Below are 23,656 nucleotides of genomic sequence, written 5' to 3'. Positions count from 1 at the left end.
AAAAAAGACCATTCTTTGGTTTGCAAATGGTTTTCAATGAAGAGATGATGATATCCTAATTTTATGAAGGAATAAAAGCTCTCAAGAAATGCAAGTCCACTCAGTGTTACACAAATAGCCCAAACAAATGAGTCGGTAACAAAATGGCTAATCCTCCTCTTGCTACAGATATCTAAATGGCTTATAAATTACAGCTCTCCCCTCTTCTTCCCTGGGGAAGAATCAGGACCACGAACAGAAAAAATCACAGCTATTCCTTCTGCCCTCCATAACCAAAGCTATGCCAAACCACAGATGCTGCCTTTAAATTGACTCAAATTCCAGCCTAGGCCTCTCACCTTCCACACAACTCCTCCCCCATGATGCCCACCAACCCCAACCCCCCCAGATAGTAACACAGAAGCCTCAGCAGCCCGCCAGGACCCCCAGCTGTCCCCATCCCTCCGCAGAGCTTTCCCAGCCTCCAGCACAGCCCCTGGTTCCCTGCAGGAGCCGTGAGATGGCAATCAGGAGGATCTGCTCCAAGGCCAGCCCCAGCAGCAAGCTCAGGCTGCCAGGACTATGGTTCCTGGATCATCCTTCCCACCAGCCCTTCCTGTGCTCAGCTCTCACATTCGCACATTGGATTGGGGTTGGCCTGGCAAGCTCTTTCTCCAGCTCCCTCTTTACTCTTGGGAGAGGTAGGACATTCCACAGGAGAGCAACTGGTGCCACAAGGAGTGGGTGGCATCAGGCAGCTCTGGAGGGAACCCTCAGGATTGCTGTATCCTGAGGGAACACTGTTTGCCTTGACCTTCAAGCAGCTGGAAATGCTTAAAATCAACTGCCTCAGCTTCCAGGACCTCTCTTGGCCAGCATCCTGATGTGCATGCAGGACTGCTGCGAGGGACTGCTGGGACCCAGTGGGACAGGGGCAGCTGTCTCGTGTCCATATAGCACCTCCTGACAGAGCTGGGCTCATCCCCAAACCAGACAAACGATCTGGTGACAGCAGAGAGGAGCAAGGAGCACTGGGCTGGCTCCTCACAGGGTGTCTCAGCTGGGCTTGCTCCACAACACGCCCCCGTTTGAAGGGCTGCTAATGCCCAGCTGCCAGAAATGCCTTGTTCTCTTCAAGGCCCACAGGAAGAGCCAATGAGCAGGATACATGGGGTATATGTGGGCATGTGAATCCAGAGCAATCTTGGAGTTTGCTAATTGTACACTGCTCATACTGTATTAAAAAGAAGAGATTTTAGTATTGTTCTGTAATGTGCATTATGACTTTGGCATTCCTCAAGTGTTCATTTTGGCAGTAGTACTAGTTTCTAATCTTTTTTTGGTATTTGAATTGCCACATAGAACTGAGAGGAGTAAACAACCCCAACTATTTTAAACTACAGTTATGATTTGTTTTTTAAATTTGGATGAAAATCAGCTTAAACCTTCTTTGTGCCAGCACTGGAATAGTAAGTAAGAAAAGAATTACCATTTAAAAAACAGTGACTGTGAAGAATCTGCAAGTGAATTGTTTTGATTAATTGGTACAACCTTGGGCTGATGGGGCTTCGTATTAAAATTTATTCCTTACTTTGGGAAGATATTTTTCCTTGATAGGTGTTTTTGTGACTGTAATAGTGCTTTTGCTTTAGAAAATCATCAGTTTTGTTGTCTTTTATGCTCTCTCTAAAATGCCTGCATAATTTGGCATTAATCCACCTGGATTTTTTCTTATTTTCTTGCTCTGTAAGGAAAGATGGAGCAACTGGAATGGTGATAAACATAGGAGAGACTATGTGAGCTGGGAGCTGGAGCAAGGCAGGCAGAGCCTGTGAGATTGATGAATTCTCAGGGACTTTGCTGGTGATAAAAGGTTTGGAGGAGTGGCTGATTCCCTGAGGGCTGTGCAGACCTTCAGAGGGTCCTGGACTGGTGGGAGAGAGATGGGCAGAGAGGAACCTTTGGAAATCCCACAAAGGCAAATGCAGATCCTGCACCTGAGGAGGAGCAACCCCAGCACCGGCAGAGGCTGGGGCAACCTTTGGGAATCAGCTCTGAGTAGAAGGGTTGGGGAGCTGAGACAGGAGTGTATATAAGTACATGGGGTGGAATTTCAGAAATCAAGTGTCCTGTCTGAGACTGAAGGCTTTGGAGAGCTGCAAAAACACCAGAACAGTTGCAGCTATAAAAGCCAACAGAGAACAGGTTTTTGGTATAGAGAATGAGTGTTGCAATCAAAGGCAGGATAGGAAATAATGTGAATTGGGGAACAGAGATGACCCTGATGCTTTGTAGCTATAAACCTACTCAGAGTTCAGTTGTTTTCTTGAATTTTTCACCCACACCTTCCTCTGTGTCAAAATGCCATTTATAGATGTTCTGGCTAGAAGCCAGGTGGACACTTCTGAGAGAAACTGGTGCCAGGACAAGAATATCCCACTGAAGGTTGCTATTTCCAGTTAAGAGGTTAGTTAGACTCAAACATTGAGGAGGCTTTACACCATCTGTGGGGAGGGAAATGCATGATTCAACAGTGTTTCTAGTTAAGAAAGTTATAAATGCATGATTCAACAGTGTTTCTAGTTAAGAAAGTTATAAATGCATGATTCAACAGTGTTTCTAGTTAAGAAAGTTATTAACTATTCCTAGACTTGTCCCTTCATCTTCAGGGATCAGCTGTTCAAATCCAACCAGGCAAAACTTGAGCAGCTTATCTAAACCAGGTGGCATGAAAGGAAATTTGGTGTGCAGAAGAAAATAAGTTTTGTCTCTAGGCAAACAGATTGTGCAGGGTTTATCTGTGGCTCTGCACTCCTGTGGACCCCAAGAGCAGCCAGGTGCTGATAGCTATCAAAGAGAGCTGGGGCTGGCTCAGGCAGCCTGTTCCTAAACCAAAATACAGCCTTTAGCCCAGATGGGAACCTGAGATGGGACTCTGGAATCACAGAGCTTGATCATTCGGTCTTGTACAGCAATCCTGAGATATTCAGGATTCATGCTTTTACTGCTGAGCCTGATTCCTGGCAGCTGGGCCGGGTGGAACAGGGGATGCTGAGGGGACCATGACTCCAATTCTGTTTGGGAATTCCTGTTCAATCCTGCCAGCCTGGCCTGGAGCTGCACAACCCAGTCCTCACATGCTGAAATTAATCCAAGTTGTTTAGTCTGCTTTCCTGAATAAAAATTCTCTGTGAAGCAGATGGAGCAGTTCAGCCCTAACTGCCCAGCTTGCTTCAAGTTTCTACAGCACACTTTTTTGTGCAACACCAGCTTTTGCAAATTCAAAAAGAGAAAACAAATTAATAGATAATAACTAGATTAATAAAAAATCAAGACACTGAAATAACAAAGTTTTATTCCTGATACCCAAAAGGCAAATATTTATTAAGGATCTGCGGGAACTTCAGCTGTTTTCCTGCTTTGTCCTGCAGAGGATTTGTCTAAACCCTAAATATGTTAATCTCCTGAAATGTGACACAGGGGTTTTTTCCTGTTAAGACCTGAAAGACTTTGAGGTTTATAAATATAAGGGAGAGTAACTGCAAGGTGCTGTACTGTATTTATATTGGTCTTTTAATAAGTAATAAAATTACAGACGGACCCCGCTGCAAGAAAAATTCCTCAGGATACCTGGTTATTCCCAATATTACTGCTGTAATTTAGTAGGGAGAGACAGTCAACAAGTCATGTCTGAATAACACCATGCTAATGTTGTTCTCTCTTCCTTGAGCCTGCTCTCAAAATATCTGATTGACAAAGATAAAGGAATTTTAAGAGCTATTTTGGTTCTTTCAGAGAAAGTTCAACATTGAGAAGGGATTGGGGTGATTAGGAGGCTGTAGTTACCTATCATCTTCAGTGCTGTCTATTGTAATAAAAATGATAAATGTGCCCTGTTGGTGTTCTGCTGGTGTTTAGAGTTTCTAAGTCCCTCAGCTGTGAGCTGGGTTTCCATGATGGTGGAAGTATCCTGCCTCTTGCTTGCTGGATGTACTGGAACAAAGAGCTCAGCAGATTATGAGAATTATCACAAACGAATTACTTGGATTTCACTGGGCTCAGACTGAAAGAGTAAATCAGGTTTGATATAGAAAATACTTCTTCCCTGTGAGGGTGGTGAGGTCCTGGAACAGGTTGGCCAGAGAAGCATAGTAAATAAATTTTCAGAATTCTTAGTATCTGTCCCATTCATTTTCCATAGGTCCTGCTTTGGTTTTAGTATGTCACCTTCTCAGCTGGTTGCCATTTGTGTCCTGCTTTTGCTCCTGCCTTTCTTTGTCTGCTCTTTCTCCTTCCCAGTGTCTCTCTTAACTCAGGGCAGCTCCCAGCCAAAGACCCTACTCTGAATATTTTTCCCAATCCAGGAGCTAAAACACAGCCCTGGATGAAGTGATGGAGGATGGCAGTGAAATGTCACAATCTGACCTTTCGCCACCTGGGTCTTGGCCCCTTCAGAGCTTTGCTGTGAAGGGCAGGAACACCTTTTCCTTGCTGGAAGCTGGAATTCCAGTCCATTGGACTATGTGCCATGGGTCTCAGAGGACAATTACCAAGGCTGCCAGGGTGCTGCTCCTCTCAAGGGAGCTGTGCAGGGTCAGGGTCAAGGTCCAGCAGCTGGGTGGGCTCCTAGAGCACACAGCAAAGGTTTGCTGCACATCCTCCAGCTGGAAGCAGAGGGAAGTAGAGAAGGGAGTCCCTGACAATGCTGGAATGCTTGTGGCTGGAAGCCTGCCCATGGGTTAGGATGCCATAAGGGAGAGGCGCTTCTGCCCCACTGAAGGTGCAAATGAGACCATAGGAAGACAACAAACAGATTTTACTGGACATGGATTTTAATGAATGAAAAATGGGAGCTAGGGACATATAAATATTTACTATTTCTTCATTATCATCTAAGTCTTCTTCTTTCCCTTCTTCTTTTTCTTCTTCTTTTCCTCCTTCTTAATTGCTACTACTACTCTTTCTTCTTCATCTTCTTCTTATTCCTATTTTATTTTTTATTCTTATTTATTGCTCCTATTTCTTCTTCATTATCATATGTGGGAATAGAACTAGAGAGCAGAACTGCAAGCACTGCTCAGCTTGTCACAACCAACAGGGATGTGTTAGCCATAGCAGGCTGCAAGCCTTGGCAAGAGTAAACGGGATTTTAAAGGAGGAATGTAAAAGATAAGAAAGTGCTTGGTATGGGGTGCTTACCATGCAGTTTCATGGGGATTTATGTGAAATACTACATGTACCTGGTTAGCTTAAATGAGGCATTGATTGAGCAATGTTATTTAGTTACAAGTAAGCAATATAGCTTAGTAACATGAATATTATTGGTGCGTTATTTTTAGCAATAGCTGAAAAAGCATATAAATTTTGCTTTGTGTATCAATAAACTGCTTCATGGATGCATGGCTTAATGCAAGCATATAAAGAAAACCTTGTCTCTTCATTACCACCACCATCAATCATATTCTTCTTATACTTCTAATTCTTCTATTCTTCTGATTAATCTTATTCACTTGTTATGCTTGCTGTCATTCTTATCCCTTTTTGTATTCTTATATTAATAACTATTTTCTCATTTACCACTACTACTATTTCTTCTTCACCATCATCTTCTTATTCTTATTCCTATTCTCTTATTCTCTTTTTTTTTTTTTTTTTTTTTTTTTTAACTCAACTTCCATTTGTTTTTGAAAGAATGATACGAGTCAAAGTCCTGCGGTCACATCCATGGAGTAACACCTCCCATCTGACACTTCCTGAACGGAAGTGCCCATTCCAATTCAATATCAGAAGCAAGTTTTCCCTGACAGAGGCATGAGGCATTGGTAGAAGTTCCCCAGGGAAGTGGTGGAGTGACTGTCTCTCAAGTGTTGAAGAGTTCTACAGATGTGGCCCTTGGGGATGTGGCTTTGTGGTGATGGTGGTGCTGCCAGGGTGCCAGTGGCACTGGGTGACCATCAGGGTGTCTTCCCACCCTGATGACTCCACGGGATTCACTTCTGAGCCCCCTGGCACCCAGTGTGCCCCATGGATGCTGTTTGAGGCCGGGCACAGTGGTGACTTTGAGTGATGGGGAGATGCCCCTCGGCAGCTGAGGCTGCGGGGCCATGTCCAGGCCAAGGCCGCCTGTGTGTCCCCCTGGGGCACCGTGCAGTCCCCGAGCCAGCCACCATCTGTCTGCAGCCAGCTTGGTGCTGGCACAGACACTGCTCCTGCAGCTGTGGCCTCAGGCAGGGCCAGCAGCAGAGTGACCGCAGTGACCACAGTGCCCACAGTGACCGCAGAGATCGCAGTGACCACAGTGACCGCAGTGACCGCAGTGCCCGCAGTGACCGCAGTGACTGCAGTGACCACAGTGACCGCAATGACCACAGTGACTGCAGTGACCACAGTGACCGCAGTGACCACAGTGACCACAGTGACCGCAGTGACCACAGTGCCCGCAGTGACCACAGTGACCACAGTGACCGCAGAGAACGCAGTGACCGCAGTGACCGCAGTGCCCGCAGTGACCGCAGAGAACGCAGTGACCGCAGTGACCACAGTGACCGCAGTGACCACAGTGACCGCAGGGACCGCAGTGCCCGCAGTGATTGCAGTGACCACAGTGCCCACAGTGACCGCAGTGCCCACAGTGATTGCAGTGACCACAGTGCCCACAGTGACCGCAGTGCCCACAGTGATTGCAGTGATCACAGTGCCCGCAGTGCCCGCAGTGACCGCAGTACCTGCAGTGCCTGTCTGAGGTGGTCGGGCCGTGCCCTGGGGGCAGCTGGCTGCTGCCAGGGGCCCTGCCCAGCCGAGGGACCAGGGGGGCTCCACGGCCCTGCTCTGGACCCCAGCTGGGCCACAGAGCCCTGGGCGTGCAGGGAGGGAAGCGAGGCATGGAGTGTCTCTGGTGCCTGGCCCTCAACCCCAGGCCTCCCGAGGGACAGGCATGGTCAGCCTGCCAGGGCTGCTCTTTAGGCCCTGCTGCCTTCTTCATACAGCTCAAGGATGCTGAGTTTGTCCCAGTCATCCTCCTCCTGTGACAAGGCAGTAGTCCTGAAGCTGAAGAGGCTTAGCTGTGAGTCAGAGGTGACATGTGAAAGGTGTTTGCTGCTGTTGTCTTGCTCCATGGGAACTTGGCTGATGGAGTCCCTGTTCACAGCTACTTCATGGCACAGCTCTGGATTGAAGCAGTCTTCCCAGTCAGAGAGGTCTTGGCAGCTGCTGGCCTCTCCTTGGGATAGCTCTGGTTCTGCCTCACCTTGGCACTCTGGGGAAAGCTCTGTCTGGGTGTGCTATTCCCAGTCTTGATCATCCCCAGCTGGGTTCCCCTCCTCACTCCCTTTCTCTGCCAGGAGTGATTCCCCATCTGCCTCCTCCTGCTGCTCACTGGGGATCTGGTTTCCCAGTGGGCTGGCTAGGGGGCTGGGGGGCTGCTGGAGCTGTGTAGGGCAGGGACCAGGCTCTATGCCCCTGCTGATGGCACCTCCTCACTCGGGGCAGGAGGATGCACCTGGTTCTCCTGGCTGTTCAAACTCGCTTCCCCTTGCTGGGGCAGCTTTGGGCCATTCACATCCTTTTCCCTTCGAGGCAGCTCCTGGACTGTTACCCTTTGTTGCTACTGGAAGAGTTGTTGCTGTACTACATCTCCCCCCCGCACCCTCACAGCCACCATCCACTGGTACAGACCCCCCCACTCCACACGGGGACTCTTCCTTCACTGGTGTTACTTGTCCCAACTGGTAGAATTCACAGCCTTGTTGCCTCTTCCCACAGGTGAAGCTCTTGGGCCTGAACTTCTCCCTACTGGGAAGGCTAGACATCTGTGTCAGGTTTCTTCTCTTCTCCTATGATGACAAAGGGCCCCTCCTCCTCCTCAGTGTCTGACTGTGGCCACACTGAGGCACTCACTACCCCCACCAGGGGCCCACTGAGGGCCTGATCTTGCCCCTAGCCGTGCAGGGGGCTGGGTGGCCGGGGGGATTTGGGGTTTGCCTTGTTTCCTCCATCTCTGAGGTCCTGTAGCACAGACAGATCCCGGGAGCTGCTTCCTTCTGCAAGAGTGGCTCTCACAAGACTGGGCACCCCAGAGCTCTGCACCCCTTATATATCCCTCAGCCAGGGTGGGGCTCTGTGTGGGGTTAGAGTTTGTTCCCTTACTTTTCCTCCTTTTTGGAGAATTTTTCCCATTATTATGCTAAGAAACCCTGCTGGGCTGCACCCAAGCTCTTCATGGCTCAAGACAAAGGGATGGGCGGGGGCTGTCTCCCTGCTTTTCACTCTCCGGCGGGGTCTGAGGGGAGTCCGGGGACTGCACCCTTCCAGCCCTCACCATCCGAGCATCAGGAGCCAGGTTCTCTGCTGCCGGACCCTGCACTGCCATCTCTCCGCTCCAGCCTCCTGTCTCTGAGCACACAGCTGAGCACCAGGACCCGCACGGTGAGAAGGGAGGGGACTTTCCTCCACTCTTCTCCCACCTGGGACACGGAGCTGCAGCTTTGCCCCCCCCCGGTCCCACCTGCAGCCTCCGCAGCTCCGTGTGTGCCCTGCCCCACTTTCCACCACCGGGATCAAACGCAGGCAGAGCGTGTCTGTGGCTGAAACAGGACTGGAACTGAGTTATTTGTTCTGTTTTCTTGTTAATTTTCATACTGATGTTGTTTCTGTTTGTCTGGCTAGATATATTAATAAAGAGCTCTTATTCCTACTCCCATATCTCTGCCTGAGAGTCCCTGATTCAAAAATTATAATAACCGGGAGGAGTTCCTGTAAGTTTGTAAGGAAAATTAATCCACAAACACCGGAGGTTTATGTCCAAAAAGGAGACAGAGGAGTCCTTTTTGCTTTATTCGAATAAAGGGAGAGGCCATTGGGCATTCCCCTGGGATCTGTTCAATTTTTGGAGGATGCAGCCTTCTTTTATCCCAATTTCCCGGCCGCTTTTCCCTCTCTCTTTCCCCATTGGCTGAGGTACTAGAGAGGAACAGACTTCCCGGAACTCCTGACACCTGACATCCCCCTCTAATGTATAACCCTTCCTTTTAATTTTTAATTCTTATACAATTCATAGTTTTTCCCTGTTGCTTCTTTCATCTTCCGATATCCAATTTCATTTACCAGCAAACCTCCAGTTTGTTAGTAAAGGCAAATCTCTTTCCCCATTCATCAATCAGTATAATCCCTCCCACTGTTTCTTTTATCTCTAGGTGCTAACTTTATCTACCATCAAATCTACAGCTTGTCTGCCCAAGATGCACCTGAAGGCCCTTCAATAAATAACAACCGCTTTTTGTTCCCTTAATTTTGTCTGGCCTCTGTATTTAGGTAGTGTCGGAAAAGGCATTAGGTTAATACAATGCTTATTTTTAAAAACTCACTGGCCTATGGAACTGCATGATGCCTTTTCCATAGGAAGAACTGGAAAGCAACCAGCCCAGTTGTGCCAACTTTTATCAGCTCAGGTGTGACTTTGGGGTTGCCAACCACCAGGGACCACCAGAGACCCCCAGGACAGAAGAATGCATGCAGAAAGGGAAGACAAAGTATATTAATGATTTGGGGAGAAATAATTATCATATGTATGCTTATTCCAGGAAAATCAGTGAATATGTATATAAAATGGTGTATAGAAACAGATGCATTTTCTATTATCAGTGAGTGAGCTTGGTGGAGTTATGCCCCACACATCCAGCCAAGTAAAGAACTCCTGCTTTCTACAGGAAATCACAGGAGACGTTCCTCAAACATAGAGATGAAATGCACAAGGAAGAAAATGCTCACAAAATGCCACCAAACTGTTTCCAAGCCACCAAAAATCCCTGAAATGCAACCAGACAATTTAACTTCAACAGCAGAATGCGACAGACTCCTTCTCTTTGCTTTGCAAAGAGCAACAAGTACAGTGTGTCCACTGAAGACAATTCTTTCTAGAATAACACATTCCTCAACTTCCCCTGAAGCTGGGATTTTGTACTAAATGCAGACATGATTAAGACTTTTTTTCCCAACCTGACTTTCATGGCAGTTCACTTGTGCCCTGTGAATCCCAACTTAAAGAGCTTTTGAAGAGATTGCTTTAACTGCAATGACTTTGTGCCTGTAATCAGGAATTATTTTTAATTATTCTTTTAACTATTGCTGCCCTCAGAGTGGGTTTGCCTGAGGAGAACAGAAGCTCAGACATGCGAGTGTGAGCAGTCTGCTTTCCCTGGAGAAATCAGAGCACACACAGAGCTCACATATGGGATTTGAGGGGTCCCAGTTGGTTGAAAGCTGGAAAATGCTGTCCTGATTCTCAAGGAGGACAAGAAGGACACCAGATACTCCAGGCCAGTCAGTCTCACTTCGATACCTGACAAAATCATGGAAAAGTTTCTTCTGGGTAGTATTGAAAAACACTTGGAGGACAATACAGGCATCAGTCAGAGTCAGCATGGTTTCATGAGGGGAAGGTTCTGCTTCTGAAGTCTGATTTCTTTCTAGGACAGGGTAAAACCCACTCGGTTGATGCAGGAAAACCAGCAGATGGAATCTTTCTGGATTTCAGCAGAGGTTTTGTTCCTGTGTCTCCCAGAATGCTTCTGGACAAAGTGTCCAGCACACAGCAGGATAAACACATGGCGTGAGCAACTGGCTCAGGGGTCAGGCACTGAGGGTGGCACGACACTGGCAGTGGTCACCAGTGGGTTCTGCAGGACTTCACTGTCAGCCCCAGCTCTTCAACATCTTCATTAAGGACCTGAACATGGGACTTGAAGGGATAGTCAGTAAATTAACTGATGGCACTAAATTGGGAGGAGCTGTCATCTGCCTGGAGGGCAGAGAAGCTGTGCAGAGAGACCTCACAACTAGAGATGGGCAATCACCAACTGTGTGGAGTTCAACAAGGGCAGTGCCAGATTCTGCCCCTGGGATGGGGCACCCCTGCCTTGGTGTATGGACTGGAAGGAGAGGCTGGAGAGCAGCTGCAGGGAGGCACCTGGGGGTCCTGGCCAAGGGCAAGTTGAACATGAGTCAGCAGTGCCCTGGCAGTCCAAAGTGCCACCGTGTCCTGGGGCAGCAGGCCCAGCACCAGCAGCTGGGCCAGGGAGGGGATTGTCACACTCTGCTCTGCACTGGGGTGGCCTCACCTTGAGTGACAACACAACATAGAAAAGACATGAAGCCATTGCACAGTGTCCAGAGGAGGTCACTAGGATGGGGAAGGGTCTGCAGGGGCTCTGTGAGGAACAGCTGAGGACACTTGGTTTGTTCAGCTGGAGAGGAGGAGACTCAGGTCAGACCTCACTGAGCTTTTCAACATCTTCCCAAGGGGCAGTGCAGGGACCAGCACCAATCTCTTCACTCTCATGAGCAGGGACAGGACTCAAGGAAATGGCTGGAGCTGAGTCAGGGAGGCTTAGGTTGGATATCAGGGAGAAGTTTTTCACCTAGAGGGAGCTTGAGCAATTGAACAGGGTCCCCAGGGAAGCAGTCAGTCCCAGCCCCAAGTCTGTCTTGGGACATGAAGCATTTGGACAATGCTCTCAGGCTCACGGTGGAATTGTGGTGTTCTGTGCAGGGACAGGAGTTGGACTCAATGATCCTGATGGAGTCCTTCCAACTCAGCAGATTCTGAGCTTCTCTGAAATTACTTCAACATCCAGCACTCAGCTTTCACTCAAGAATAAAGCTGTTCCAGCCTGGTGAACTCAGTCATTCCACTCCTCCTAAGTACAGCACCTACAATATCCCTCAACTTCTTTGGATGAACAAAAGAAATAAACTGCATTTAAGTGTCACAGTAACAATTCCCTGCCCTTCCTTACTGGCTGCTTGTAACAGAGGCCATTTACAGGGCTGCTCGGCAGGGGCCATGGTGTGCCCTGGCCATGGGAGGGGACAGAACACGGCATGGGTGCCCCCTGTGTGCCTGCCACCCACGAGGGGTGTGGCAGTGACAGAGGACATGTGGCCTGGCCGTGCCACCAGGGGTGCTAGGATGGGGGACAGGTGGCCATGGAGGTGCCAAAAGGATGTGGTGACACCAGGGGACAGGCATCCATGGAGGTCCAACCACGAGGGGACACATGGCCAAAGAGGTGCTACCATGACTGTGGTGACACAAGGGCACATGTGGCTATGGAGCAGCCACCATGGGTATGATGACACCAAGGTGGCCATGGAGGTGGCACCACAGGTGTCGTGATGCTCATGGAGGTGGCACCATGAGCATGGCAGGGCCAGGGGACACGTGTCCATGGGTTGCAAATGCTGGCAGGTGTGGCAGCGTGACAATGACAGGCCAGGTGTGGGGCTAGGCTAGGGTGGCTCCATGCCCACCCCATGGGTGGCCCCACAAGTGCCAAGTCAGTTTGGCTGGGTCCTGGTGCCGGAGCCACAGGACCTGGCCCGGTGCCACTGTCCCCTGGCATGGGGACATGTGGGGACATGGGAGTGACGAGGGGGGGACAAGGCACTCCAGGTGGCTGTGCCAGGCCAGCACCTCCCACCCCATGCCCCAAAATCCATCACCTCCCAACCATCATCATCATCACCCTAAAAGTCATTTCTTCCCCAAACCATGACCTCAAACCATCCCCATCACCCCCCAGCCATCCTTGTCACCCCGAAATTCATCACCCCCCACCCACCATCATCATCACCACCCACCCATCATCACTCCAAAATTCATCAATCCCACCTATCATCATCATCCCATCACCCACCACCCCCAAAATCATCCTCATCATCCCCCACCCATCATCACCCCCCACCCATTGTAATCACCCCAAAAATCATCAGCCCCCACCCATCACCCCAAAATTTCCCCCACTCTCCCACCCTTGTACCCTCTCACCTGCCCCGGGGACAGCACGTCTACTCCTCCTGCCCACGGAGTGCAGGTACTGCTGACATTCATGTGGCCTCATCCCCTCACATCCCCGTGGCTTCTTGGATGCCTTGGAGGGGTGGAAAATGCCCTCTGGAACAGTGACCAGCACATGCTGGCCTTGGGGACACCCCTGTCACCAGCCCTGTTGCTGTCGGTGTCAGAGTGGCTGTAGGAGCGTTTCCAGCCCTGCAGCCGCACCCAGCCTGGCTCCCCGGGGATCCCCCACCCCTTTCAGAGTCCTTCTGGGTGTGGCAGTGGTCACGGTGTGCCATTTGCAGGTCTTCGGTAGGGCAGGGGGCTCGGGAGTGTCTGGCGGGGCTTCCACCTCCATGTGTGGTGGGGGGAGTTCATTTTAGGAGGTCCAGGGCCTGCATTACATGGCAGTGGGATGGAGGGAGTAATTTTGGAAGGTCCAGGGGTTGGATTTGGGGGTGGTGGGATGGGAAGAAGAATTTTGGGCTTGGATTTGGGGTCAATGGAACAGGGGAGGCATTTGAGGGGGCTGAATTTGGAATGATGAGATAGAGAAAATAATTTGGAGAGGTCCATGGGGTGGATTTGGGGGTGGTGGGGGTGCACTCCCAGCCTGGCATCCCCACCTTGAAGGGTCCTAATTTGTGGAGTCCCAAATTCTCGAGATGTCCCTGCCCACCAGGGAAGAGGTCCCCACCCAGTGAGTGCCCACACCAGCCCCCCTGAGGCCCCACCCCTTCTGGTGACAGAGGAGCAGAGTGACAGGGGGACAGGGTGATGGGTGCCCCCCAACCCATGCCGCGGGCACAGGGGGACTCCCCTCGGTAATGCCACTGATCCCCCTTTGTCACCCTCAGGGGCGGGGGCTTGGTGCACAGGACCCCCTCGCTGTGCCATCTCCGAGGTGGCACCTGCGCTTTTTGTCACCGCCACCCACCAGTTTGTCACCAGTGCCCCAAAGCAGGGCGTGGCCTACATCCTACAGGACGGCAGGTGACAGCATTTTTGGGGTCAGCCCTGGCCACTTCCACCCCCCATCATCCCCCTGAGGATTCTGCGCAACCCCGCACCCACCACGTTGCAGATTCTTGGCTCTGGTGTCCATCTGGATCAGTGTCCATCCAGAATGGGATCCATGGCTCTGGTGTCCATCTGGATCAGTGTCCATCCAGAATGGGATCCATGGCTCTGATATCGATCCAGACCAGTGTCCATCCAGAATGGGATCCATGGCTCTGGTGTCCATCTGGACCAGTGTCCAACCTCTCCTGTACCCATCCATCCCAGGCTCCCTGGCCCTGGCTGCTCTTCACTGCAGAGTGGACAAGACCCACATTCGGTCCGAAGATGACACCAAACCCCCTCCCACCAACATCACCAGGCCACCCAACCAGAGTGCCAGTGTCCCCTGGCAGCCGGGCCAGCTCTGAATCTCTTGGAAGTGGAGATCCACAGGCCCGGGGCAGGGACACAAGGGCATCCAGGATGGCAAGCACCGAGTCCATGTAATACAGGGGGACAGTTGAGGACACACTGCTGCGGGGATTTGTCCTCCCTAGTCTCCATCCTCTGCTCCTTGTCTGGGCGAGGAAGGACAAGGAGAGGATGAGATTTGCCTTCGTACCAGAGGGAAGGAGATTCCCCCATTGCATCCCTGTCAGCACAGCGCACACAGTGGGGCTGTCCTGCAGCCAGGGGCTGTGCTGGGCTGGGAGATGAAGCAGGACAGAGGGGGAAAGAGGCAGTGACTTTCTGCTCACCTGCCTCGGGTTCCCGGACCATCTTCATCACGGCTTCGTCTTCCTCCTTCTGCCAAGGTTTGGGAATGGGAAATCCTGGTTTGGGGGGAAAAACAAGGGCTGACCGTGTTGGGTTCTATGGTCCCTCTGATCAAGTGCTCAGCCCCTTTGAGCCTCAGGCACCAACCTCCCGCACCCCTCCAGGCTGCCAGGGGTCCCTCGGCTCCGGGATCGCCCCTCTGCGCTCTCCCCGCTCCAGGGCTCCCCTCCAGCTCTCCCGGGGACCCCCACAGCCGATACCGCCCCCTCCCCGCCGGTAAAAAGCGACCCGGCACGATCCATTCAGGGGCATTTCCAGCTCAGCTTTTGGCTCCTGCAAGATCCAAACATCCCCTGCCCTGGAAAAAGCCGTCCCCTAGAGTCCCGCGATGGATTTGTGGCCAGCGCCCCTCCCCGCTAACCTCCTCTCCCAGGGGAGGGCCGATGCTGCCGTACCCGCTGAGCTGCCGCCTGAGGGGGCGGCCGGGCTACGCGCGAGGTTCTGCGGCTCCTCCTTTTCCCTCCACTCCCCCTCTTTCTGTTCCTGCTTCTGTTCTTGCTTCTCCTGGGTCCCTGCTTTTCCTCCCTCTTCTCCTCTTCCTCCCGCTCCCCCTCCGTTCCCCGCTCGGCCCGGGCAGGTGTCGGCACCCAAAAGCAGCCGCGCTCTGCTCTGGGAGGTTCCAAAGCGGCCTCGCCCCGCGCGGCGATGGGAATGATAGTGGGAGCACTGGGAGCGGTACTGGGAGCACCGCACGCGATCCTGAGAGCCCTGGGAAGGAATTGGGAGCGCTTTCCCCCCCAGTACCGCTCTTACTGGGAGCATTGAGAGCAAGGAGCGCCGGGACTCGGCTACAGGCGGCGGTGGGCGGGGCCAAGCACAAGGGCGTGGTTATGCAAATAAAGGAGCGATCGCGCGCTGTGATTGGTGGGCTCGAGCAGCGCGCGGTTTTCCCGGTCATGTGAGAGCCGAGGGGAGCCAGAGCGATGGCGGCGGCGTCTGGTAGGAGGGAACAGGGACCGGGAGTAGGGACAGGGCCGAGAATACGGCAGAGGTACCGGGAACGGGGCCTGGAATGGGGATAGAGACCGGGAATGAGAGCTGGGATGGGAATATGGAAACAGGACAGGGGGTGTGCAACCAGCAAGCGGAGAGAGAATATGGGATGGGGATAGAGACTGGGAATGGGAGCTGGGATGGGAATATGGGAACAGGACAGGGAGTGTGCAACCAGCAAGCACAGAGAGAATCTGGGATGGGGATCAGTGTTCAGCAGTGCTGCAGTGAAGCCCATCGGGGCTGGGAGCTCTGCAGCTGGGCCTGCCCTGGGCTGCTGCGGCCCAGGGCACAAAGGCTGGAGCTGCAGCCTTGCTCCTGGGGCAGAACAGGAGCCTGGGGCAGGCCCGTGGCCCCTGCACGGCCCCAGCAGGAGGGAGGGCTCTGAGCCCAGGGCTGCTGGCAGGATGGGCTGCTGGGGCCAGCTGGGGGCCCTGAGCAATGCCCAAAGGAACATGGAATGGGATGGTGAATGTGAAAACAGCAACCAGAGAGAGAATATGGGATGAGGATTAGGAAGATGGGACCAGGATTGGAAATGGGAATACGGGAGTAGAACTGGGAGTGGGAACTATGAAATGGGACAGGGTTTATAGAAATGGAAGTATGGGAATGAGAGAATAGGAATATGGGAATATGAGAATAGGAACAGGACAAGGAATATGGACCTGGAAATATGGGAAAGGCAACCAAACAGAATATGGGACAGGGAATGAAAGAGGGAATGGGATCCAGACTGGAATGGAAGCAGGATGGGACTGGGAGTGAGGTGGCAGGGGAATGGGCAGGGGGACATGGGGACAGTTCCAGGGCAGGGGGTCCTTGATCAACTGTCCCAGAACATCCACCAGGATCTCCCAGTGCAGCTGGAGCTGCTGGGACTGGGGTGCCCAAAGCCCTGTGCAACCCCCCAGTTCCTCCCAGGAACCCTCAACTCCCTCGGACCCAGCATCTCTCTTATCCCTGGGAAGATCCCCCCATGTCCCCTTCCATATCTTAGTTCAACTTATTTATTTTTACCCCAGTTTTGTGTGTTTGGGAAGGGCAAAGAAAATCCAGAAAGAAAAGGCCACGGGGAGCCAGGAGGATGTGGAGCCCCCAGCCAGGTGTCTTCCCAACATAGATCACCTGGGACCACTGGGGCTCTGCCCACTGGGGGTCACTGGGGATCATCCTGCCATGGGGGATGGAGATGGAGCAGTGCAGTGTCTTGGTTTGAAAGACAGGTGTCTGCTGAGGAGGGCAGGAGCCTCTCTTGAAACAGAAAATGTAAACTCCCTCCCTCTAAATTAATGTAACTTTGAAATTAATGAGCTCTCAGGCAAAGATGGGAATTGGAATAACAGTTATTCCTTGGGAAAATAAAAATAAAAATATAGTAATACAACAAGCAAAACAGTGACATAGTTGTAATACAACCTAACGCCCTGTTGGTCAGGGTGTTGCTAGCAGTGTGATTAAATGCTGACTACAGCTTTCCTGGAGTGACAGATGTGGTTTGTTGAAACATGATTTTGGAGAAAGGTGTAGTTTCTTTTTTAAGGTCTAGTGGTGATGAAGATGGTCCTGGTCTTCCACTGGGAATTTAGTGGGAAAAGGTTGCTCTGATGTTTCAAATTTTGGATTTTATTTAGGTAGGTTATGCCTTTTCTTGAGGTTAGACTAATCTAAACAGCCTTAAAATACCTTTTTTATGTACTACAGGGACTTTATCCCCTTCCACTGTGTGCAAGGGTTCAGACTGGGCAGGACTTGCTTGAGTGATGGACTCTCAGGTGTTGACTGTTTAGGTGGCTTCTGTTAAGTTCATTTCTCAATTTTTGAAGGCCTCCCCACCAAGTGCCTTTAGGGTAATTTTACGTAGTCTGTTGTACTGTTCAACTTTCCTGGCAGCTGATTTATGATAAGGGATATTATATATTTATTCAATATCCTGGTTTTGGGCTGAGGTGTTTCTAAGACTGTTCTTGAAATGGGTCCTGTTGTCTGATGATTCTCTCAGGGGTGCTGTGTCTTTATAGGACTTGCTTTTTTGGGCTTCAGACGGTGTTTTGAGTAGTAGTGTGAGGTACAGGGTAGGTTTCTAATGATCTAGTGGTGGCTTCTACAATTGTGATCACGAAGCACTTGCCTTGGGGGGTTTGAGGCAGTGTGATGTAGTTCATTTGCTGGGCTTCTTTATACTTATATTTGGAATACTGCCCCCCATATTAGAGAGGCTTTATCGGTTTGGCTTGCTTGATTTTAGCACATGTCTTACAGTTATGGATAACTTGAGAAATTCTATTTATGGTTAAATCTACTTTTCAGTTTTGTGCCTACTTATAGGTGGCATTTTTGCCTTGATGGCTTGAGGCATTATGGGCCTATTGAGTAAGGAACAACTCTCCCCTATGTTTGTAATTTAAATTTTTTTGTGCCATCTCTATTTTTGCAGCTTGATCTACTTGTTTGTTCTTTTGGTGTTTTTTATTACCTACCTTTTGGGGACATGCCTATCTACAAAATGGACTTTTACAGATAGTTTGTCTGGGTAGCAATGTTTTTCCACTCATCAGCAGCCTCAATTGGTTTTCCTTTATGTTGCTAGCTGGCCTTTTTTTACCTTTCTAGCTCACTCCACAGAGCATTGGTTACTATTTATGATTCCGTATAAAGGTAGAGCTTTGGCCAGTTCTGTATTTCAGCAGTGTCCAGGGCCAGCTGAATGGCTTTGAGTTCAGCAAGTGCACTTGATTCACCTTCTCCTTCAGTAGCTTGTGTGACTCGTCGTGTGGGGCTCCCTGGGGCCACTTTCCACTTCTGGTTCATCTCAAGCATGAGACAGAAACTGTCAGTGACAAGAGCACAGCGTGTTTCTTGTGCTGGTAGTTGTTTGTATGGTGGAGGTTTTTAGCCTGGGTTACTTGTTTCTGCTCCTTTTTGTTACTGAGACTAAAGTTTTAATCTTGTGGCCAGTTTGTAATTATTTTTAAAATTTCAGGGGAATTCAGATTTCCAATACAGGCTCACTGTGTGATGAAGGCAATCCATTTATTCTATGTAGTGTTGGTGGTGTGGTGGGTAGAGGGATCCTTTTCTTTAAACATCCATTCCAGAACTGGGGTAGTTGGGGTGCCAAGAGGAGTTGTGCTTTTGTACTAATTACTTTTGAGGTGGATTGAACTTTCTTATTTTTTTGAGAGTGTAGTTGGCTTCGGCCTTTCTGTAACTTTGGCTCTAGAATTCTAGTGCTCGGCCTTGAGTCTCCCCAGGCACCTTCTGCTAAAGGCTCCAGGACAAGCCATTGTTCCTGGCTGCAGAGTAAAGCACATTCCTCACTTTTGGTCCTGTCCTGACTGGGCTAAAGGCTACTGTATGTGCGATTTTCTGCTTAATGTGGGCAAAGGCTTGTTACTGTTCAGAGCTGGAGTTGGAATTGTTCTTCTCTAAGGTAACCAGGTAGAGAGGGCTCACAGTCTGGCTGTACTCAGGAATGTGCATTCTCTAAAATCCTATGGTGCCTAGGAAAGCTTGTGTTTCCTTCTTGCTGGTTGGTGGAGACATTGCAGTGATCTTATTGATAACTTCAGAGGGAATCTGACGCCATCAATCCTGCTACTTCACTGCCAGGAACTGGATCTCTCGGGCAGGTCCCTTGGCTTTGCTCTTCTTGATGGTAAAGCCAGCTTCCTTCAGAATCTGGATGATCTTCTCTCCTTTCTCACACACTTTTATTGCTGTGTTTGTCCACACAATGATGTTACTGGTATACTGTAGATGTTTTGGAGCTTTTCCCCTTTCTAGTGCAGTTTGGGTTAGTTTATGGCAGATGGTGGGGCTGTGTTTCCAGCCCTGGGGCAGTGGGTTCCAGGTGTGCTGGACACCCCTCCAGGTGAAAGCAAACTGAGGCCTGCACTCTGCTGCCAAAGGAATGGAGAAAAATGCATTGAAAAATTGCAATGTCAGTGGTGCCACTTTGCTGCCTTGGACTCCAGCTCGTACTGGAGTTCCAGCATGTCTGGCACAGCAGCGCTCAGGAATTATAGAGAGAGAGACAGGAACTACTGACTGGTGATCAGAATCCAAATTTACTGTGAGCTACATATGCTTATATACTATTTTTAGGAAGGCTAGTATTATTTTTTTTAGTGCATTGATTGGGTTAATCATCACACATATTGCAACTTTTCTACTTAATTCAGTCTTCTTTCCTGTCACCAGTCTTTATCCAATCTTCATGCAATCTTCAAAGCTCTCTGTGTTCTTACCAAGGCCTCTTGGTTATCCAGCTGCTTATGCTAATTAAATCCATGGTACTCTCTGTCTTTGCTCCCACAGTGGAGTCACTCCATTCAAGGCACAATAGTCTACAGTCAATTTCTATTTTCTGTCAAACTTGCCCACAGGCTAATTGCAATTGTTGAAGGATGAGTGATTTTTACTGACCACCCTTTGGGTTTCTAGCCAAAATTTTATGGATGGGGATCATGGCATCTTGATTCATCTGATACTGCTGGCAGTGCACCATCGTGATGGCAATTGGCACTTGTTGCTCTCCTACCTTCAAGAGTCCTACTGCAGAGGTGTTTTCTGATCATCCAGGCAAGGTGTTCAATTGCTTAATGCCCTCTGCCTCTACAGCAGCTGTTCCAAAAGCTCACCTGAGTCCCTTTGGATCTTTGTAATAGCTGTTCCTGAGAAAGTCTGTGCCTAGAATACACAGAGCATCTGGGCTGTGGAGACCAAAGGCATTCCCAATTAGGGAAAGCAACCCCTGTTTTATTCCCTGGGTCAACCCTGTGCCCCTCTCCCTGTCTGTCAGCCTTTTGGTCACTCCGACTCTGTTTCCCTGTTGGCCTTTTTGCCCTAACCCCACCCTTGGACACCCCCTGTCCCCTGGTAATTGGCCCCTAAAGTTTTTCCCGCCTGCTGATCCCATGTACCAAAACTGAAGCCCCCACAAGCCCCATTGCCTCTGTTCCCTGAACTCTGGGTGATGCAGATCTGTGGCTGAAATAAACATCTCTATAAAACCCTTGCAAAGACCTTTCCTGCTCCTTCATTAGCTACCACCCTAATTAACAACCAGATGCAACTCTGGGCCAGTCACAATTGGATGTTTCTGCCACTCCTTCCCAGTCAGGCTCCCCTCAGCCTCCAGCAAAGTCATTCCTGTGATCCTCTTGTCACCCCAACAATGGCAACAGGTTCTTCCCCCACATGTCCTGATGCCATTAGGGTACACTGTGAACCAGGATCAACTAACGCCTCATGTTTCTGTGGCTCTGATGTGCCAGGGCATTGGATCTACTCCATCCAAAAGACCTGGCTTTCCCATGCCTCTCCCTGGCTCGAGGCAGAGCCCCTCTAGCCCTGGTTATTATTTCTTTTTTGGGCATACATACTAGAGGTTCTTTTAAGGGGATCACACAGGTTATCCTCCTTTCTTTAATACCTGGCAGCTTGGTCATGGGAGGCTCCCTTCACTTTAGTGGAGCTCCCTCTGTTAACATTTCCCTCCCTGAGTTGACACACCCGTGCTGCCAGGACAGAGGTGGGTTTCTCATCTCACCTTTTCCTGTTTTCCCCATGGTTGTGCAAAAAGAACCACTGGTCAGCTTGTGGGGTGTACCCTCTCTCCCTAGCTGGGGGGCGTTGGGCTCTGACTTTGGGGCCTGTGACTCGTACTCATGCTGCATTCATCTTCCTGATCTCCTCCCTTATCTCCCTCATCTCTTAAACTCCTCTTTGAGTTCCTTAGCCAGAGCAGAGACACGAGTCTGCCTCGGGCTGTTGATCATACTCTTGTAATTTCTGAGCTTGTTGGTGACAGAACCCAGTCTCTTGGTTGTTACCAGCATTAGTCATTGCAATGAAGGTGGTATATTGAGATGGTCCTAGATTTGTGAAATTCCACATCTGCCCTGTGCACCTGACTTTGTCATGGCCATTGTCCTGCTGTCCACCCCTCCCAGAGAGCACCTCCAGTGCTGCCACTTCTCTCAGCTGCTGGATCCCTTCCTCAAGGCTCTTCCAGTGCATTCTATGGTGGTGCTCCTGCATTTTCTCTCTGTGCACAAACCTCTCTCTTACACTCATTAAAAACTACTCCCAGAGGGAAAGGGGGTCTGGCTCCCTTACGACTACCTGATCCGCACCTGAGTCCTGGGTCAAGGATCCCAAATTCCTTGCCTCAGTACCATCCAGTTGTACACCTGTACCCAAAAAATTCCGGACCTGAAGTAATCAGATTGTATAAACCTTATGCCCCCATCATACCATGTCTTTTTGCAAATTACAGAGACTTTTATACTACAGGGAATCAGTGATAATCTCAACCTCTGACTCCTCTACAGGTTGTGAGGACCCTCCTTTCTTATCTTTATTAACTGGGTGCTCTCATTTCATCTTAGACTTTTTAGTTTTTACAAGGGTGACTGCTGCTGGCTGTGCCTGCCCCTGCAGCTCAGCTGGAGCCTGGAGGGTTTGTGGGTTCCACTGCTGCATCATCAGACTGTCCCTCCGTGAGGCAGGGGAGGGTTTCTCACTAGCTGAAGCAGTGCTTTCCTTCAGCATATGGGAATAGGAATAACAGTGTTTTCTAGGAAAATTAAAATAAAAATATAGTAGTATAAAAAGCAGAGTACTGACAGAGTCAGAATACAGCCTGACGCCCTGTTGGTCAGGGTGTTGTTAGCAGTGGGATTAATTCTGACTGTAGTTTTCTTGGAGTGACAGATGTGGTTTTGTTGAAACAATGATTTTGGAGAAAGGTGTAGCTTCTTTTTTAAGTCTAGTGGTGATGAAGATGGACTTGATCTTCCTCTGGAAATTTAATGGGAAAAGGCTTCTCTGATGTTTCAAATTTTCAGACTTTTTTTGGCACTTCCTCATGGATGAGGGTGGCATCTCAAATTGAGGATGTAATTTGATCAGTCCTGCAGTGAGATTTAGTGGCTTATTAGCCAAAGATATCTTCATAGACAGAGCGTGGGTCCTGGAAGAAGTAAAGAAAACAGCTGCACCTGGCTTTAACAGCTGGCCTATTAACAGAGGATACTGCTTCCCCATCCCCCCTGCAATTATGAAGAATGATGTCATGGAAAAGATAATGGAACACTGCTCTACCTGGTTTTAACCAGGATGGGTGATAGAATATATACTTGCCTGTGTTATTTCTTGCATTGCAACCTAAGGCTGGCAACAAATCTGACTCTTCTTCCACAACTCAGGGGCACTAACTCCTCAGGCTTCCCTCAGTGTGCCTCCGTTGGTATCTGGTGCAATGAAGGTGGTATAATATTGAGAGGTCCTAGATTTGTGAAATTCACATCTGCCCTGTGCACCTGACCTTGTCAGGGTCGTTGTCCTGCTGCCCCTGCCAGCTGCCTGGGCCCCTCTCATGCCTGTCCCACATCCCTGGGGCTCCTGTCCCTGCTGCTCCCCAACACCTTCACTGCCCCCATCAAAGCCCCACTCAGCCTCTGCACTGTGACCTCTGGAAAGAAAGAAAGAATGAGAGAAAGGAAGTGTTGTCAGATGACCCTGGCTGAATGCCAGACACCCACCAGAGCTGCTCTCTCACTCCCCTCCAGAGATAGACAGGAGAGAGAAAACATAATGATGGCTTCATGGGTTGAGATAAGGACTGGAACAGATCATGCAGCAAATGCCATAATGGGAAAACCAGGTTTGAAATTAGAGATATTAATTGAATTTAAATGAATTGAATCAGAGCAGCATAGTGAGAAGTAAAATGAAGCTTTAAAAACACCTTCTGCCCATCTCTCCCTCCTTCCCAGCTCTACCTCCTGCCTCAGTGGGTGCAGGGTCAGTTCATGATGCGTTGTTTCTCCTGCTGCTCGGGGAGAGGAGTGGTTGCTCTGCTGCACCATGAGGTTCCTTCTGGAGATGCTTCTCCATGAACTTGTCCAAGGTGAGTTCATCTCATGGACAGCAGTTCTTCACTAACTGCTCCAAAGTGAGTCACACTTGCATGGGCTCACAAGTCCTTCCAGGACCCTGCTCCAG

General features: G+C 49.9%; 1 long non-coding RNA gene across 1 annotated transcript in view; it reads left to right on the top strand.

The window, feature by feature from the left end:
* The first annotated feature begins 15,564 nt into the window (after positions 1–15,564).
* The window catches only part of LOC306815793, a 47,460-nt gene continuing 39,368 nt past the window's right edge, over positions 15,565–23,656 (top strand). The window contains exon 1 of the long non-coding RNA XR_013777469.1: positions 15,565–15,641. This is a non-coding gene — a long non-coding RNA (uncharacterized lncRNA). The remainder of the gene's footprint in view (positions 15,642–23,656) is intronic.

Source organism: Erithacus rubecula, assembly GCF_903797595.1.
Source record: "Erithacus rubecula genome assembly, contig: scaffold_229_arrow_ctg1, whole genome shotgun sequence".
NCBI lineage: Eukaryota > Metazoa > Chordata > Aves > Passeriformes > Muscicapidae > Erithacus > Erithacus rubecula.
Note: the sequence above shows the minus strand (reverse complement) of the source record. Positions and strands in the feature narration are given on the sequence as shown.